This window comes from Delphinus delphis, chromosome 2 (assembly GCF_949987515.2).
Source record: "Delphinus delphis chromosome 2, mDelDel1.2, whole genome shotgun sequence".
Lineage (NCBI taxonomy): Eukaryota > Metazoa > Chordata > Mammalia > Artiodactyla > Delphinidae > Delphinus > Delphinus delphis.
The window spans coordinates 124,011,044-124,031,322 of record NC_082684.1 but is presented as its reverse complement, the minus strand read 5'-3'; the positions used below and the strand labels follow the sequence as shown (position 1 = coordinate 124,031,322).

General features: G+C 38.9%; 1 pseudogene; it reads left to right on the top strand.

The window, feature by feature from the left end:
* Positions 1-15,901: 15,901 nt before the first annotated feature.
* On the top strand, positions 15,902-17,719 carry LOC132419767 (mediator of RNA polymerase II transcription subunit 28 pseudogene; annotated as a pseudogene).
* Positions 17,720-20,279: the final 2,560 nt, after the last annotated feature.

Sequence of the window (20,279 nt, the reverse complement as noted above, 5' to 3'; positions counted from 1 at the left end):
AGTCCCTTCTGGCTTGTAGAGTTTTTGCTGAAAGATGAGCTGTTATCCTTATGGTGATTCCCTTGTGTGTTACTTGTTGTTTTTCCCTTGCCACTTTAATATGTTTTTTTTGATTAATATGTGTCTTGGCATGTTTCTCCTTGGATTTATACTGTATGGGACTCTGTGTGCTTCCTGAACTTGATTAACTATTTCCTTTCCCTTATTAGTGAAGTTTTCAATTATAATATATTGAAATATTTTCTCAGTCCTTTTCTTTTTCTCTTCTTCTTCTGGGACCCCTATATTTCAAATGATGGTGAGTTTAATGTTGTCCCAGAGATCTCTGAGACTGTCATCAGTTCTTTTCATTCTTTTTTCTTTATTCTTCTCTGCAGTTTTTATTTCCACCATTTTATCTTCCAGGTCACTTATTGTTCTTCTGCCTCAGTTCTTCTGCTGTTGATCCCTTCTAGAGTATTTTTATTTTTTTATTTATTTATTTTTTAACATCTTTATTGGGGTATAATTGCTTTACAATGGTGTGTTAGTTTCTGCTTTATAACAAAGTGAATCAGTCATACATAAACATATGTTCCCACATGTCTTCCCTGTTGCGTCTCCCTCCCTCCCACCCTCCCTATCCCACCCCTCCAGGCGGTCACAAAGCACCGAGCCAATATCCCTGTGCCATGCGGCTGCTTCCCACTAGCTATCTACCTTACTATGTTTGTTAGTGTGTATATGTCCATGACTCTCTCTCGCCCTGTCACAGCTCACCCTTCCCCCTCCCCATAACCTCAAGTCCGTTCTCTAGGAGGTCTGCGTCTTTATTCCAGCTTTACCCCTAGGTTCTTCATGACATTTTTTTCCTTAAATTCCATATATATGTGTTAGCATACGGTATTTGTCTTTTTCTTTCTGACTTACTTCACTCTGTATGACAGACTCTAGGTCTACCCACCTCATTACAAATAGCTCAATTTCGTTTCTTTTTATAGCTGAGTAATATTCCATTGTATATATGTGCCACATCTTCTTTATCCATTCATCCGATGACAGGCACTTAGGTTGTTTCCATCTCCGGGCTATTGTAAATAGAGCTGCAATGAACATTTTGGTACATGACTCTTTTTGAATTATGGTTTTCTCAGGGTATATGCCCAGTAGTGGGATTGCTGGGTCATATGGTAGTTCTATTTGTAGTTTTTTAAGGAACCTCCATACTGTTCTCCATAGTGGCTGAACCAATTCACATTCCCACCAGCAGTGCAAGAGTGTTCCCTTTTCTCCACACCCTCTCCAGCATTTATTGTTTCTAGATTTTTTGATGATGGCCATTCTGACTGGTGTGAGATGATATCTCATTGTAGTTTTGATTTGCATTTCTCTAATGATTAATGATGTTGAACATTCTTTCATGTGTTTGTTGGCAGTCTGTATATCTTCTTTGGAGAAATGTCTATTTAGGTTTTCTGCCCATTTTTGGATTGGGTTGTTTGTTTTCTTGTTATTGAGCTGCATGAGCTGCTTGTAAATTTTGGAGATTAATCCTTTGTCGGTTGCTTCATTTGCAAATATTTTCTCCCATTCTGAGGGTTGTCTTTTGGTCTTGTTTATGGTTTCCTTTGCTGTGCAAAAGCTTTGAAGTTTCATTAGGTCCCATTTGTTTATTTTTGTTTTTATTTCCATTACTCTAGGAGGTGGGTCAGAAAGGATCTTGCTGTGATTTATGTCATAGAGTGTTCTGCCTATGTTTTCCTCTAAGAGTTTGATAGTTTCTGGCCTTACATTCAGGTCTTTAATCCATTTTGAGCTTATTTTTGGGTATGGTGTTAGGGAGTGATCTAATCTCATACTTTTACATGTACCTGTCCAGTTTTCCCAGCGCCACTTATTGAAGAGGCTGTCCTTTCTCCACTGTACATTACTGCCACCTTTATCAAAGATAAGGTGTCCATATGTGCATGGGTTTATCTCTGGGCTTTCTATCCTGTTCCATTGATCTTTCTGTTTTTGTGCCAGTACCATACCGTCTTGATAACTGTAGCTTTGTAGTATAGTCTGAAGTCAGGGAGCCTGATTCCTCCAGTTCCTTCTTTCGTTCTCAAGATTGCTTTGGCTATTCGGGGTCTTTTGTGTTTCCATACAAATTGTGAAATTTTTTGTTCTAGTTCTGTGAAAAATGCCAGTGGTAGTTTGATAGGGATTGCATTGAATCTATTAAGGCCTGGTCAAGACCATTTTCAGCTCTCTTGTGTGCACAGCCTACTGCTATAGTAGGAGTTGCTTTGGAGGGACTCTGGTGCCATCCATGGGCACCACTCAGGTATGGCATGGCAGGGCATTCTTTGGAGCACCTCTAGTTCTGGTCAAGGGTACTTTCTGGGACTGGTGGGGTGGGACTTTGCAGGGACTCTGGCTGGGCAGGTCTGCAGATGAACCCTGGGCAAGGAGATAGGTGTTAGTAAGGTAGATGTGCAGAGTCAGAAATAGTCCCAAAAAATATCTGCTTCTTTGACACACACCTTAAAATTAGTCAATGAATTTCCTTCATGTATGACCCTGGCAGTATTTTTTTTTTTTTTTTTTTTTTTGCTGTATACGGGCCTCTCACTGTTGTGGCCTCTCCCATTGTGGAGCACAGGCTCCGGACGCACAGACTCAGCGGCCATGGCTCACAGGCTCAGCCGCTCCGTGGCATGTGGGATCTTCCCGGACCGGGGCAGGAACCCGTGTTCCCTGCATCGGCAGGCGGACTCTCAACCACTGCGCCACCAGGGAAGCCCAACCCTGGCAGTATTTAAACTTCTTTTCTGGGACTCACAGTGAGTGAGTTTTTGCCTGTGCCCTTTAAAGAGCAGAGTCTCAATTTCCTGCAGCACTCCGGCTCTCCTGGACATAAGTCCTGTTGTTTTTCAAAGCTAAACATTATAGGGGTGAAGTCCTCTGGGCTGAGCCCAGTGTGAGATTAGACTCCCTTGCTCCTCAGGGAGGATCACTGAAGCTGTGATATCCTTTCCTGCCTGTGGGTCACCACACTGGGGGAGTGAGTCCTGACCATATTGAATCTCAGCCGCTGTTGCCAATCTCAATGTGTTTTTCCCTTTTTATCCTTAGTTCTGTTAGTTTTCAGGTCATTCTCAAAAATAGTTCCTCTATGGGTATTTATAGTTTTGGTATATCTATGAGAGGAGGTAAGCCCAGGATATTCCTACTTTGCCATTTTGTCCCACTCTGAGATCAAACTTTGTAGGTTATATGTGTGGGAGTATATGTTACTAATATTGGTATTGCAGAAATAGTATGAAATTCATAGAAATTCATCTATACCTCCATTGTCTGATTATTATAGTAAGATGTTGCATGCTGCAAAAATAACTAATTATTCTTTTCAAATAAACTCTCACCAGACTTTAACCATGGCAGCTTTAAGTCATTTGTCATTCATTGATAGTTATCATTAGACTTTGATACTTGTCTGAAAGTGTTTACAATCAGCTAAAAGCTCGAAAGATAAATGCCACATCACTTGAAATTTAAATGTGACTCTGACCTGAAAAAGAGTTTCCAGAAGAAATGAAAAAGCTGATGGATTTATAAAACTGATAACCCAAGATCAAGCAGAATAAGAATTAAATCCATAGGGATGAATAAACTGATAAGGTTGATTATGGTTTTTGTGACTTTCTGTTTGAAACATTACTGTTTTTAAAATTAGTTTTTCATAATTAAGGTAATCTTTATATCTTGAACTCCATGTAACTTACAGTTATAGTTATTTTTTAAATTCTTTAAAATTTTTTATTGAAGTATAGTTGATTTACAATGTTGTGTTAGTTTCAAGTGTACAGCAAAGTGGTTCATATATATATATATATATTCAGATTATACATACATATTCAGATTATATATATATTCAGTTATATATCTATATATATATATTCTGAATATATATATTTTTTTCAGATTCTTTTCCCATATAAGTTATTACAAAATATTGAGTCTAGTTCCCTGTGCTATACAGGAAGTCCTTCTTGGTTATCTATTTTAATATAGTAATGTGTATATGTTAATCCCAAACTCCTAATTTATCCCACCCCTTTCCCCTTTGGTACCATAAGTTTGTTTTCTATGACTGTGGGCCTATTTCTGCTTTTTCTATAAGTTCATTTGTATCAGTTTTTTTAGATTCCACATGTAAGTGATATCATATGATATTTGTCTTTCTCTGTCTGGCTTACTTCACTTAGTATAATAATTTCTAGGTCCATCCACGTTGCTGCAAACGGCATTATTTCATTCTTTCTTATGGTTGAGTAATATTCCAGTGTGTATATGTATACATCTTCTTTATCCATTCATCTGCCAATGGATATTTAGGTTGCTTTCATGTCTTGCCTGTTGTAAGCAGTGCTGCAATGAACACTGGGGTTCATTATTTTTTTTAATTAAGGTTTTCTCCAGATATATGGCCAGGAGTGGGATGTGCCTTTTGGCCATCTGTATATCTTTGGAGAAATGTCTATTCAGATCTTTTGCCTATTTTTGACTGGGTTGTTTATTTTATTTTTTTATATGAGCTGTATGAGCTCTTCGTATATTTTAAAGATTAATCCCTTGTTTGTCACATTGTTTACAAATATTTTCTCCAATTCTGTAGGTTGTCATTTCATTTTGTTTATGGTTTTCTTTCCTGTGCAAAAGCTTTTAAATTTAATCAGGTTCCGTTTGTTTATTTTTGTTTGTATTTCTGTTACTCTAGGAGATGGATCCAAAAATATATTGCTGCAATTTATGTCAAAGTGTATAATGCCTACGTTTTCCTCTAGTTTTATAGTATCCAGTTTACTTAGGTCTTTAATCCATTTTGAGTTTATTTTTGTTTATGGTATTAGAAAATGTTCTAATTTCATTCTTTTATGTGTAGCTGTCCAATTTTCCCAGTACCACTTACTTAAGAGACTGCCTTTTCTCCACTGTATATTCTTGCTTCCTTTGTTGTAGATTAATTGACCATAGAGGTATGGGTTTATTTCTGGGCTTTCTATCCTGTTCCGTTGATCTATATTTCTTTTTACCTAGGAATAACCTACCTATGGAGGAAAAACTTCTGTACTCAGAAAACTATATGATGCTGATGAAAGAAATCAAAGATAACACAGACAAATGGAAAGAAATACCATCTTCTTGGATTGAAAGAATCAATATTGTCAAAATGAACATAGTATCAAAGGCAACCTACAGATTCAATGCAATCCCTATCAAATTAGCAATGTAATTTTTCATAGAACAAAAAATTTTTAAATGTATAGGGAAACACAAAAGACCCCAAATAACTGAAGCATTCTTGAGAAAGAAAAATGGAGTTGGAGGCATCAGACTCCCTGATTTCACACTATACTGCAAAACTACAGTAATCAAAACAGTATGGTACAGGGACAATATAGTTATTTTTATAAGTTCAATAAGAATTTGTTCACCTTGTAACAGGACACTATTGAAACACTGGTTGTATTATCAAAGCTTTCATTATGGCATATTGTGAATGTTGTATTTGAAACTAATGTGCTGCTCAAATCATGTATGATCAGACAGCTTTAAGAAAGTAATGACTTTAGGAAGCCAATGCTTATAAAGGCCCTCATGAAACAACTGGCCTATAACTATCTAATATGGTTCTCTGTGTTGGGGAGGAAAATTTTCCTTCTGCCTTTTTAGGTTCTTTGGCTGGCCTAATAATTAAATTGATGTAAGGCAGTGTAACATGTGAAAAACTAATTTATTTATTTGTTTTTTAAATTAATTTTTATTGGAGTACAGTTGATTTACAATGTTGTGTGAGTTTCTGCTGTATAACAAAGAAAATTAGTTATACATATAGGTATCCTGGGATATATGCCCAGGAATGGAATTGCTGGATCGTATGGTAGCTCTATTTTTAGTTTTTTAAGGAACCTAAACACTGTTCTCCATAGTGGCTCTACCAATTTACATTCCCACCAACAGTGTAGGAGGGTTCCCTTTTCTCCACATCCTCTCTATCATTTATTGTTTGTAGATTTTCGATGATGGGCATTTTGAAAAATGTGAGGTGATACCTCACTGAAGTTTTGATTTGTATTTCACTAATCAGTAGTGATGTTGAGCATTTTTTCACTTGCTTTTTGACCATCTGCATGTCTTCTTTGGAGAAATGTCTGTTTAGGTCTTCTGCCCATTTTTTGATTGGGTTGTTTGTTTTTTTGATATTGAGCTGCATGAGCTGTTTGTACATTTTGGAAATTAATCCCTTGTAGATTACTTCATTGGCAAATATTTTCTCCCGTTCTGATGGTTGTCTTTTCATTTTGCTTATGGTTTACTTTTCTGTGCAAAAGCTTTTAACTTTAATTAGGTCTCATTTGTTTATTTTTCTTTTTATTTTCATTAGTCTAAGAGTTGAATCAAAAAATATCTTGCTGCAATTTATGCCAAAGGGTGTTCTATGTTTTCCTTTAAGAGTTTTATGGAAACTGGTGTTACATTTAGGTCTTTAACCCATTTTGAGTTTATTATTTTGTGTATGGTGTTAGAGAATATTCTAATTTCATTCATGTAGCTCTCCAGCTTTCCCAGCACCACTTATTGAAGAGACTGTCTTTTCTCCATTGTGTATTCTTGTCTCCTTTGTCATAGATTAGGTGACCATAGAAGTGTGGGTTTATTTCTGGATTTTCTATACTGTTCTATTGACTTATATTTCTGTTTCTGTGATGGTATCATATTGGTTGTAGTATACCCTGAAGTCAGGGAGCCTGATTCCTCCAACTCCATTTTTCTTTCTCAAGATTGCTTTGGCTATTTGTGGTCTTTTGTGTTTCCATACAAATTGTAAAAGTTTTGTTCTAATTCTCTGAAAAATGCCATTGGTAATTTGACAGGGAATGCATTGCATCTGTAGATTACCTGGGATAGTACAGTCATTTTGACAATATTGATTCTTCCAATCCAATGCATGGTATATCTCTCCATCTATTTGTGTTATCTTTGATTTCTTTCATCAGCATTTTATAGTCTTCTGTGTATAGGTTTTCTGCTCCCTTAAGTAGGTTTATTCCTAGGTATTTTATTCTTTTTTTGCAGTGGTAAATAGGATTGTTTCCTCAATTACTCTTTCTGAACTTTCATTGTCAGTGTATAGAAATGCAAGAGATTTCTGTGCATTCATTTTGTATCCTGCAACTTTACTGAGTTCATAGATGAGCTCTAGTAGTTTTCTGGTAGTATCTTTAGGGTTTTCTATGTATAGTATCATGTTATGTGCAGATAGTGACAGTTTTACTTCTTCTATTCCAAGTTGAATTCCTTTTACTTCTTTTTCTTCTCTGATTGCCATGGCTAGGACTTCCAAAACTATGTTGAATAAACGTGGCAATAGTGAACATCCTTGTCTTGTTCCTGATCTTAGAGGAAATGCTTTCAGTTTTTCACCTTTGAGAATGATGTTTGCTGTGGCTTTGTCATATATGGCCTTTATTATCTTGAGGTATGTTCCCTTGATGCCCACTTTCTGGAGAGTTTCTGTCAAAAGTGTTGTTGAATATTGTAAAATTATTTTCTGCATTTATTGAGATGATCATATGGTTTGTATCCTTCAGTTTGTTAATGTGATGCATCACATTGATTGATTTGCATATGTTGAATAATCCTTGAATCCCTCGGATAAATTCCAGTTGATCATAGGGTATGATCCTTTTAATGTGTTCTTGGATTTGGTTTGCCTGTATTTTGTTGAGAAGTTTTGCATCTATGATTATCAGTGATATTGGCCTCTAATTTTCTTTTTTTGTGATATCTTTGGTTTTGGTATCAGGGCAATGGTGGCCTCATAGAATTAGCTGGGGAATGTTCCTTCCTCTGCAGTTTTTTGGAATAGTTTGAGAAGTATAGGTGTAAACTCTTCTCTAAATGTTTGGTAGAATTCGCCTGTGAATCCACCTGGTCCTGGACTTCAGTTTGTTGGAAATAGTTTAATTACAATTTTAATTTCAGTACTTATGATTGATCTGTTCATATTTTCTCTTTCTTCCTGGTTCAGTCTTGGAAGGTTGTACCTTTCTAAGAATTTGTCTATTTTTTCTAGGTTGTCCATTTTATTGGCATATAATGGCTTATAGTAGTCTGTGTGATCATTTGTATTTCTGTGGTTTCCATTGTAACTTTTCCTTTTTCATTACTAATTTTATTGATTTGAGTCCTCTCCCTTTTTTTCTTGATGCATCTGGCTAAAGGTTTGTCAATTTTGTTTATCTTCTCAAAGAACCAGCTTTTAGTTTCATTGATCTATTCTGTTATTTTCTTAGTCTATTTAATTTATTTCTTCTCTGATATTTATGATTTCTTTCCTTCTACTAACTTTAGGTTTTGTTTGCTCTTCTTTTTCCAGTTGCTTTAGGTGTAAGGTTAAGTTGTTTATTTGAGATTTCTCTTGTTTCCTGAGGTAAAATTGTATTGCTATAAACTTCCTTCTTAGAAGTGCTTTTGCTGCATCCCATAGGTTTTGGATCATCATGTTTTTGTTGTCACTTTTCTCTAGGTATTTTAAAATTTCCTCTTTGATTTCTTCCATGATCCATTGGTCATTTAATAATATATCATTTAGCCTCCCTGTGCTTTTGTTTTTTACAGGTTTTTTTTGTAATTGATTTCCAATCTCATAGCAATGTAGTCTGAAAAGATGCTTGATATGATTTCAATTTTCTTAAATTTACTGAGGCTTGATTTGTGACCCAAGATGTGATATATCCTGGAGAATATTCCACATGCACTTGAGAAGAAGCATATTTTGTTGCTTTCAGATGGAATATCCTCTAGATATCAATTAAGTCTGTCTGGTCTAATGTGTCATTTAGGGATTTTTTTCCTTATTAATTCTTCCATATTGATGATCTATCTTTCCATTGGTGTAAGTGTGGTGCTAACATCCCTCATTCTTATTGTGTTACTGTCTATTTCCCCTTTTTTGTCTGTTAGCATTTGCCTTATATATTAAGGGGCTCCTATATTGGGTGCATATATATTTATAATGGTTATATCTTCTTTTTTGGAATGATCCTTTGATCATTATGCAGTGTCCTTCCTTGTCTCTTGTCATAGTCTTTATTTTAAAGTCTATTTTGTCTGATATGAGTATTGCTACTCCAGCTTTCTTTTAATTTTCCATTTGCATGGAATATATTTTTCCATCCCCTTACTTTTAGTCTGTATGTGTCCCTAGATTTGAAATGGGTCACTTGTAGACAGCATATATATTGGTCTTGTTTTTTTATCCATTCAGCCAGTTTGTCTTTTGGTTGGAATATTTAATTCATTTACATTTAAGGTAATTATCAATATGCATTTTCTTATTTCAATTTTCTTAATTGTTTTGGCTTTGTTTTTGTAGGTCTTTGTTCTTCCCTTTCTCTTTTTTTCTCTTCTGACGTTAGATTACCATCTTTAGTGTTGTGTTTGGGTTGCTTTTCCATTTTGGGTGGGTATCTATTGTAGTTTTTGGTTTTGCTTCTCCCATGAGGTATTGATTTAGTAATCTATGTATGCACAAGGCTGTTTCAATTTGCTGGTCTACTTCCTGCCTAGAGAAGTTCCTTTAGCATTTGTAGTAAAGTTGGTTTGGTGGTGCTCAATTCTCTTGGCTTTTGCTTGTCTGTAAATCTTTTGATTTCTCTGTAGAATCTGAATGAGAGCCTTGCTAGGTAGAGTGTTCTTGGTTGTAGGTTCTTCCTTTTCATCACTTTAAATATATCATGCCACTGCCATCTGGACTGCAGAGTTTCTCCTGAAAAATCTTCTGATAACTTTATGGGGATTCCCTTGAATTTTATTTGTTGTTTTTCCCTTGTTGTTTTATATATTTTTTATCTTTGATTTTTGTTAGTTTGATTAATATTTGTCTCAGTGTGTTCCTCCATGGGTTCGTCCTATATGGGACTCTCTGTGTTTCCTGGACTTGTGAGTGTTTCCTTTCTCATGTTAGGGGAAGTTTTCAGCTATATCTACAAATATTTTTTTCAGGCCCTTTCTCTTTCTCTTCTCTTTCTGGGACCCCTAAAATGTGAATGTTGGTGCATTTAAAGCTGTCCCAGTGGTCTCTGAGACTGTCCTCATTTCTTTCTTTCTTTTTTTTTTTCTTTTTTTTTTTCTTTTTGCTGTATGCGGGCCTCTCACCGTTGTGGCCTCTGCCGTTGCGGAGCACAGGCTCTGGATGCGCAGGCTCAGTGGCCATGGCTCACGGGCCCAGCCGCTCCGCGGCATGTGGGATCTTCCCAGACCGGGGTACGAACCCGTGTCCCCTGCATCAGCAGGTGGACTCTCAACCACTGCGCCACCAGGGAAGCCCTGTCCTCATTTCTTTTCATTCTTTTTTCTTTATTCTATTTTGTGGCAGTGATTTCCACCACTCCGTCTTCCAGCTCACAAGTTCCTTCTTCTGCCTCAGTTATTCTGCTACTGATTCCTTCTAGTGTATTTTCCATTTCAGTTATTATATTGTTTATCTCTGTTTGTTCTTTGAAATTTCTAGCTCCTTATTAAACATTTCTTTTACCTTCTCTGTCTGTACCTCCATTCTTTTCCTGAGATTTTGGATCATCTTTACTATCATTACTCTGAATTCTTTTTTAGAGATATTGCCTATCTCCTCTTCATTTATTTGTTCTTGTGATTTTTATCTTGTTCCTTCATTTACAACATATTTCTCGTTGTCTCATTTTTTTCTAACTTTCTGTGTTTGTGGTCTACTTTCCACAGGCTGCAGGATAGTAGTTTATCTTGCTTCTGGTGTCTGCCCTCTGGTGGGTGAGCTAGGTCCAAGGTCTTATGCAGGCTTTCTGGTGGAAGAGACTGGTGCCTGCCCGCTAGTGGGTGGAGTTGTGTCTTGTCCCTCTGATGGGCAGAGTCATGTCAAGGTGTGTGTTTTGAGGTGGCTGTGAGCTCAGTACAACTTTAGACAGCCTATGTTCTGATGGATGGGGTTGTGTTCCTATCTTGTTGGTTGTTTGGTCTGTGGCTTTCCAGTACTGGAGCCTGCAGGTGTTGTGTGGGACTAAGCCTTGGTTCCAAAATGTGTACCTCCAGGAGAGCTCACTCCAATCAATATTCCCTGGGGCTTTTGCTACCAGTGTCCTTGCCCCCACAGTTAACTATAATCCACCTTCACCTTCCCTTCATAGATGTAGACCCCTTGGTACATGTAGCACAGGTTCCTATGGATGTACTGCCTTGTGCTGTGTCCCAGTGCACATGTGACCTTATGTGCACCCTCCACAAGTGGAGTCTCTGTTTTCCCCAGTCCTGTGGAGCTCCTGCACTCAAGCACCACTGATCTTCAAGGCTAAATGCTCTGCAGGTCCTTCCTCCTGATGCCACACTCTCAGACTGTCTTGGAGGGCTACTTTTATGTGGGAACATTCTTGTGTAGCCTGCATGGGTTTAATATTTTTTAGCATAGGGCTGTGTTTAGTATAGATGTTTGCCACCTCTTTCCTCAGTGTATACTGGCCATTATCCTCTTGATAGGAGGTATGACTGATGTTGTGGCCACAAGAGCTTGCACTGGATATTGAGCAGGGCCTCCCCTTTGCTCTGTGGTTGTCACCACCCTATCAGAGGTGGGGTCCCCTAGTTGTTGTAATACAGGCCCTCAGATCTGTTTCTTAGCTATGTTTCTGATCTGCAGTGTGAGGTAAGCAGGATTGTAGTACTCCCACTGGGAGGGAAGCCACTGAGTATTCTTCCTCTGGAGCTGTTCACCTGTGGATGTGCTCTGTTGTGTCATCTTTCACCCATTGTGTGAGCTCTCAGATTCCACTGCTGTTGGAACTGCTCTTGGCCCCACCTTAACTGTGGGTATGTTGACAATTGGCCCTGGTGTCTCTCCGATGTTGTGTTCACCAGGCCACCAGCATAGATCCACTGAAGCCAGGTCCCAGAATTGCAGTAATCATGGATCTGGACCCACTGTGGGTGCTATGGGGCCAACCCAGACTCTGGCCTGGCCCAACCCCACGTGTATGTGTCCACAGAGTCTTCAACCACTGAAGATGTCTTGTGTTGGCTACAGGAGCACTCACTGTCCATTCAGATGTTCTGTAGGAGCTGAGTTTACAAAGCCAATCATGAGGGTGTCAATTTGCAGTTTGCACAGCTGAAAGGATAGATTTCAGATTTTCTTCCTTAGTTGCACGGCCCCTGGGGCTCAGCAGTAGTTTCAGCCCCACATCTGGGTGTGGGCCACCCACAAGGGTCTGCTCCCAAGGCTGTCCTGGAGCACTGGAGTCTGCCTTGGTGAGGAGGTCATGTGAAGGTGGCAGCAGACTGGGTCACGAGAGTGCCCACCAAGTCCAGGACAGGGTGCAGAGGAGAAGGCAGCAGCTGCCAGTGTTGTGGGAGCCCTGGTGGGGATGGTTCATGGGGGGAAACTGGCGGCCAGCTGCGCCAGAGAGCTGGCCCCAGCAGGAGCCTTCCTAGTGCCCAGGGAGGCAGAGGACAACATGTGGGGTGAGAGGCTGCAATGATGGCCCTGCCCCTCGTACATCACTCAACAATGGTGCTTCCTTTCTATGGCTGTCCAGGTTTTCTCCACAAGCATTCCCAGCTGTGGATTTCCTCGCTCCCATCCCCTTATGCTGTCTCTGTGCAATAGCAGTCCCACAAATAACAGTCCCCTCCTTGGGTTTGCTTTCTAAACCCCACTTTCCAGCACCCACCCCCGTCCACACCAGGGGACACATATCTCAGGCTGGGGCACACAGGGCTGTAGCATGGACCATCTGTGTAGGTCTCACTCTGTCCTGCCTGTCACAGACTGGTTACTGAACTCTCTGCCAATAGCCTCCCAAGCTCCCCTTCTGTCCCAACTGATCTCACTGGTGAGGGGGTTTCCCCGGATGCGGGAACCTCTCTTCCCTTTCAGCTCCCCGCTTGCCCCCCAGGGTCCTGTCCTGCTCCTCTCCTCTTCCTTTTCCCTTCTTCTTTCTTTTATCCTACCTTGTTATGCAGGAATCTTTCTTGTCCTTTCAGATTTCTGAGGTCCTCAGCTAGTGTTCAACCAGGGTTCTGTGATAATTATTCCATTTTTAGATGTATTATTTTTCAATTTTTATTTATTTATTCATTTGGTTGCACCAGGTCTTAGTTGTGGCACGTGGGCTCCTTAGTTGTGGCATACAAACTGTTAGTTGTGGCATGCATGTGGGATCTAGTTCCCTGACCAGGGATCAAAGCTGGGACCTGTGCATAAGGAGTGTGGAGTCTTAACCACTGTGTCACCAGGTAAGTATCCATTTTTAGATGTATTCTTGATGCGTTTATGGGGGGAGATAACCTCCTACTCCTCTGCCATCTTGACTTCCTCTCCGAAAAACAAATTTAATTTTGTACCAATGAGAGCCTCATAAAAATATGAGACCCAGGGATAAGTTGGGAAATTGAGGCTTATATGCTATGGTGAGCTAAGGAATGAGATAGGAACCTGGAGACTCAATGTAGAGGAGGGTAATTCACTGGACAGTAAGAGCAGATGTTTGATAATCAGATGTTTTCCATGCCATACAGATAGGTCATTCAAATAAAAGTTATCTCTGGTAATAGTTCTCCGAGTCAGGTCCCGTATCTAAATTCTTTTAGACAGTTAAGGGAGAAGTAAAAGTTTTTCTTGAGTCTCCTGGGCCTTGATCGTCTTTAGCTCAGAATAATCCATTAGCCAATGCAGCATATTTTGGGGTCATGTATTCTGATCTCCTTCACCTGTCTTCCAATGCACTAAGAAAGGTAACTTATTGGCACACCCAGGAACCTCAGGATATTTTGGGGACCTTAATAACGGGAAATCACCCAAATCCATAGGCATTGCAATAAAAATTCGGTGACAAGGGCTTGGTGTGCCTTTTAACTTCAAGAGGCTTTGAAAAGACCAATCTGAGATTACTTATCAAAAGTTTCAGCAAAAAAATTTCAAGGAATTATGAGGCCTGTCACTAAACTTGTTGCATTATGTAAATAATGAAGTCAAATTTAATGACATGACTATTTTGCAAACAAATTTGTCTCATTTGATTATTTTTGATAGAAATGGTGGAATCTAGAGAGAAAAATTGTTTCAATATGAGACTGTGGTATCCACTTGTGTGTTCCTCCTTTCATGCTTTGCCAGTTTTTCACAAATTCTGAATTTTTTCCAGATCCTCCAATATCTGGCTAAAGTTTTCCAAATTGATATTCCCAATTTTTCCCCTGTCTGACATGAAATTATTGCAACTGAATTTTTACTTTTCCTAAATCCCTGCAGGTAGACACTAGATGACTTGATACGAACATCAAGAACATAATCACAACAGATTATGTACGGGCAACTACTTTTTCCACACTTGTGTGGGCCACTCAGAAATTTCACCATAACAGCTGCTGCCATCACCACTGACATTTAAACTGAAAACAAGGAAATCCATTGAATTGCCACTGCTTTATCCACTCCACTATCCAAAGTTGTTTTGAGCCAATCATTTAGAAATAGTCTTGACTTTCTGCACTCTGGAATCAAAAACTTGGTTTGTAACATTAATATTTTGTTTTCTTTACTTTCATAGAAACTTTCCTTCATTAAATGCCTGATAGGTAACACCACCAAGCACATATCTTCTACCACCTAGTCTCAACAGATGATTCAGCTGTTCCTTAACAAACAAAAGAAGACTGAAAGAAATGAACTTGTATTATCCAAAGGAAAAAAGAATGTCTCTTATTTTCTTGAAAATGTGGGGGACTGACAATTCTTTATTTGATAAAACTAGTCATCCTAAACTCTCTCCTAGGTTCATCTGTGCATTCTCTTATAAATTCTTAGCAAGAACTATGCTAATTCAGTTTGACAATAGTCACTCATTGTCTTTGTATAATCAGTCTTGATACCAAATTTGCTCTCTAATTTTCTATTATCTACCAAGTGATGACCGATAAGTGTGGCCTGTCTTCAGAAAGAATCCTGTTCATTTGATTTACCCAGATACCCCTTTATGTTTTATGTTTCCTATTAGTAATTTTCCAGACAGCGACCCCTACCAGGCTCCTTGGATATAAAGTCCCACTTGCTCATGCTGTTTTTGAGATTGAACAAGGCTTTATAGTGAGGTCTCTTTTCCCTTATAAGAATATTATTGAATAAATCTGTTTTTACTGCTTTAACTAATGTTCAGCTATGAGTTCTCTGACCTTAAAATCAATCACTCTATTCAGCACAGCAAATCCCTTCCTTGCCTAATTAAGAGTCATGAAGAGACCAATGTGTCCAGGTGGCAGTCTTAACTTCTAGTTCAGGGGAATATCAGTTTTTTCTCCTCATGGAAGCATTCCATCCTCATAAATTAGGTTCTCTAGGTCAGAGAGCATAATGTCATGGAAACAGTAAGCAAAAATGTTGCTAGTGGGAACAAAAAACAACTAATACTCAACTTTCTGTGGGTTATTTGTATGGAAATATGTTAATATAAATGTTTCAGACATTACATGAAATTTCTAAAAATCTTATATGTTCTGGTATAATGTTATAAGTCATAATTCTAGTTATTACTTTAAAATGTATATCTCAGAAATAACTAAATTTCCTTGTCAATTGCATTATTATGAACTTTCATCAAATCTTTAACCGTGGTCATTTTTAAGTCTTTTGTCATTTACAGACAGTTCTGGGTGTACTCTGATGCTTTTGCAAAACTGTTTCATCTTCAAGGAATTCATGGAAAAGACTCTGACAAGTACAGGTTTCTGGTAACTGACTATACTGCTGAACTGAATGAATAAGCATTTTCAGAACTCTAATGGAAAACTGATGAATTCATAAAAGTGCTAACAAAAGATCAAGATAAAAAAGTTAGATTTTTTAGAAATGGCGGCTTCGCTAGGAGGCATGTTCTCCGGGCAGCCACCGGGACCGCCGCCACTCCCGCCGGGCCTCTTGGCCCAGGCTTCGCTTCTTCAGGCCACACCAGGCGTTCCGAGGACTTCTAACAGTACCTTGGTGGACAAGTTGGAGTCATCATTCGAGGCTTATTTTGCTTCTCTGGTGAGTCAGGATTATGTCAATGGTACAGATCAGGAAGAAATTCGAACTGGACGTCTCGGAACTGAGGAACGAATTACAGAGAAAGGATGCTCTGGTCCAGAAGCACTTAACAAAACTGAGACATTGGCAGCTGGAGGACATCAACATGCAGCACAAAAAGCCAGCCGACATCCTTCAGGGTTCCCTGGCCTACCTCGAGCAGGCATCTGCAAATATCCCTGCACCGATGAAGCAAACCTGAGGAAAAGCCACCTGAACATGAGCTGGTGGCTGAGTCAGCCCAGACACAGTTTTGCCAAACATCACTTCTTGTAGACATGACATTTTGGGAGAACTCTTTGCCAGAGAGTGAGATGATTTAGTTTTGCGCTCTCATCTAAAAATTTCCCCTTATTTTTATAAGCATTATTTCTGGAATACTTTATAAAATGCTTATTGCTTTGGTAAACCAAGTATATTGTCTTTAGCAAAATTTAAGACTGTTAATATGATGCCGTTTACAGATTCCTTTTTATGTTTTTGTTTTTTGCTTCTTGTTTTTATTATTTTTATTTTTGTATGAGTGTTTGTCTCTCTGTTTCCAGTTTTGGATTATTTTGTATGATCTGAGGGGAAAAGCTTGTATGATCTGATCTGCATATCAAAGGATGAGGATTTTGGTTGTAAGGCCTTTTATGATAATTTACACATCAGTGGCAGTATATAAAAATATGTAAATTTGCTGTTTTTCAAGACTGAACTACCTAAAGAAGAGGAGTCTAATGCAACGATGTAACACTTCCAGAACCTCAGAATGAGGATATTTTGTAAATAGGTTGGAAGAGGATTATAATTTCATAGGTTAGTGTAGTAGCTGTTACTGTACTGCAGTAACTAGTGCTATAGGAATCCAGCAGTATCCTTAATGTTGACTTTTTGTGTGTGTGTGTGGTACGTGGCCCTCTCACTGCTGTGGCCTCTCCTGCTGTGGAACGCGGGCTCCGGACGCGCAGGCTTAGCGGCCATAGGCCACGGACCCAGCCGCTCTGCGGCGTGTGGAATCTTCCCAGACTGGGGCGCAGGCCCATGTCCCCTACATCGGCAGGCGGACTCTCGACCACTGCACCACCAGGGAAGCCCCCTTAATGTTGACTTTTATTTGGGGTGAGTTTATATTTTGTGTAGTGTTCATTTACTTTTGGGGGAGGGTAGGAGAAGTGATATTTAAAAATTTATGTTATTAGGCCATATGTTTTGATTAGGTAGTAAATTTAGTTTTAAATTGTGAGTCTGAGTTGTAATTGCATTTCTCTCAAAATGACATAAGTGCATGAGCAGCTACGTTTTATTTTTTTATTTTATTCTAATTAATTATTTTTGACATCTGTATTGCAGTGTGGTTGCTTTGCAGTGGTGTGTTGGTTTCTGCTTTGTAGCAGGGTGAGTCAGCTGTGCATGTGCATGTGTCCCCATGTCTCTTCCCTCTTGCGTCTCCCACCCTCCCTGTCCCGCTCCTCTAGGTGGTCACAAAGCACCGCAGCTACATTTTATTGATGATCTGACTGAGGTTAATGTGAGCTTCCTATTTCCAAGTTCAGCCTTCATCTAATTTCACCTTTCTTTGGAAAATCAGTACAAATCACAACCATTTTTATTGCCCAGTTGTTTATAAAGTTTTATTCAAAGAGCAAAGATTTGATGGTGCATAGAAGAGACAACTGTTTATAGGCCACTTACTGGGCCAGCACCAAAGGATTGAGAACATATTTTGACCACTAAAAGTTGTACTGGCTCTTGTCAAATTGCACTGCTCCATCAGAGGGTCAGACAGCTCAGCGTGGACTGACAGCGAGGTCAGCATTGTGAATGGCCATTCCCAGTTCCCTTTAATCTCCTGAGCATCCATGCAATGGGGAAGCAATGCACCATGAGGCAAGACTAGAGGTTCAGTAGATCTTTCACTTCAAAGAATAATCTAGAAACCATCACAAATGACCAAGTTGATGCTACAGTCATTGAAGTTGAGATGTATGATGGGGTGAGGCTCAGTTATTCACAGAAAAATCCTGGCAAGGCTTAATTCCAATTCACGATTAGTATTATTACCCATATTTTGCTTAAACTTCAAAAAGCCCCTTAGAGGTAGCTGTTATTCCCTCTATAATCTTCATGTCCTGGACCTAGGAAGTCAAAATATTTGATCCAAGTATGCCAAGGTCTGCTATAGTCCATTCCTAGCAGTTTTGTTTTCTTTGGTTTTTTAAAATTGGCTTTCCTGGTTATTTTGAGCTTTGTTTTATTTCTCTACCTATTGAGGTTACATGTGTATTTTGGAATTATATCATTTACATAGAAACACTTTTCAAGTGAAGATGACCAGTGTCCTAGGAAAATGAAACCGCTTTAAAAGTAGACCATGGAAATCACAAAGTCTGATATTCCACAATGCGGATTGCAGTCTTATGGACACTAGAAATACCATGGGTAGGTCATCAGTAACATTAATAATATTTCCCTATGGGCACTTTCTGATAACACTGGCTTGTTTTATCTTAATGTCACAATGAAACAGTATGAAATGTTAATGCAAGAATTTGTTTTAGCTATGTATGTAAATCATATTACAAGCAAGTTATTTGGTTGGTTGGCTTTTTAGTTCATTCCTTCAATCAGATGCTTCAAAAGAAATGTGTTTCAAATGTCCACTTTATGATCAGTTTAAGGATAAGTTTAGAAAGAAAAATATTTGGTAAACCATTCCTGGTGGGCTGAGCCCTGCTTCTGCTGGACTTCTTTGGGCTGGGCTGTTTCATCATCTTGTGTCCTAAAAACAAACAAAACGTTTTCTTAGATGGTTTTGAAAATTATTCAATAAACAACTTAATACTCTACTATCCTTTTAGGGAAAGATAACGCTTCTTTACTCTTAAAAAGATACTAGGGCTTCCCTGGTGGCACAGTGGTTGGGAGTCTGCCTGCCGATGCAGGGGACACGGGTTCGTGCCCCGGTCTGGGAGGATCCCACATGCCGCATATTTTGCAACATGTACTATTTATTTCAAGCACAAATTAAACAACCCCCTCCAAAAACAGGTAAAAGAAGAAATGGTTAATCAATACAGTATTACACTTTATGGCTTCTTCAAAAGTTATCTGATGTGCTCTGGCATTTCAATGAGGTTGTGAAATTAGCCTAATAAATTGAAAAGGGGAGATGGTAAAAAAAAATTAATTACATGGGACTGAGTGAACTGATGAGGATGATTATAATTTTTGTCACTTCCTGTTTGAATAAAAAATAAATCCCACAAGTACTCAGAGGCCAAAAATATACAAATCAATTTTCACTGCAAAGTAAAGGAGCTGTTATAGTGGAAGATTGCTGGACTGAATGTCAATATTATGACATAGTATGAGTGTGTTTCTTGTTTGGTAATTGAAATCATTGTTGCTTTTGTTGTGATCATCCATTTACAATGCTTGGTGTCAGTTTATTTATCTCTTATAAAAATAAAATACAGTGTGTGTGGAAAAAAAAAAGTTAAAGATACTCCAAAACAATGAGGTTTTAATAAACGTAGTGCTTTGGGGCTTCCCTGGTGGCGCAGTGGTTGAGAGTCCGCCTGCCGATGCAGGGGACGCAGGTTCGTGCCCCAGTCCGGGAAGATCCCGCATGCCACGGAGCGGCTGGGCCCGTAAGCCATGGCCGCTGAGCCTGCGCATCCGGAGCCTGTGCTCCACAACGGGAGAGGCCACAACAGTGAGAGGCCCGCGTACCGCAAAAAAAAAACAAAAACAAACGTAGTGCTTTCATCATATCCACTTTAGACATTTATAGTTGAATTCCAAAAGTGACTTGCTTTTGTTGAATCTGGGCCTTGTAGTTAGTACTAACTGGAAACAATTCTTCTGCAGTGAGTGCATCTCTGATTTTTGTAACAAATTTCACTAGAGAATTTCCTTCCCTTCATCTCCCAATGGAAAAGAAAGATAATATTCATTATTAAATTATTCGTTAATGATTTTTTAAAAAATGTTGCTATTGGGCACTAGGAGAAATAATGAGTGGTGTCCCTCCCACTTTCACCCCTGATTCCTGAACCCATGAATACTGGATATCAAAGAAAGAGTACCCTTATTCAAAGCATATACAGCTCCTTGGAAAACCTTGTTAGAACACTTATGTTGTTACCTCTTGGCATTGTAAATGAGCCACCAAAAT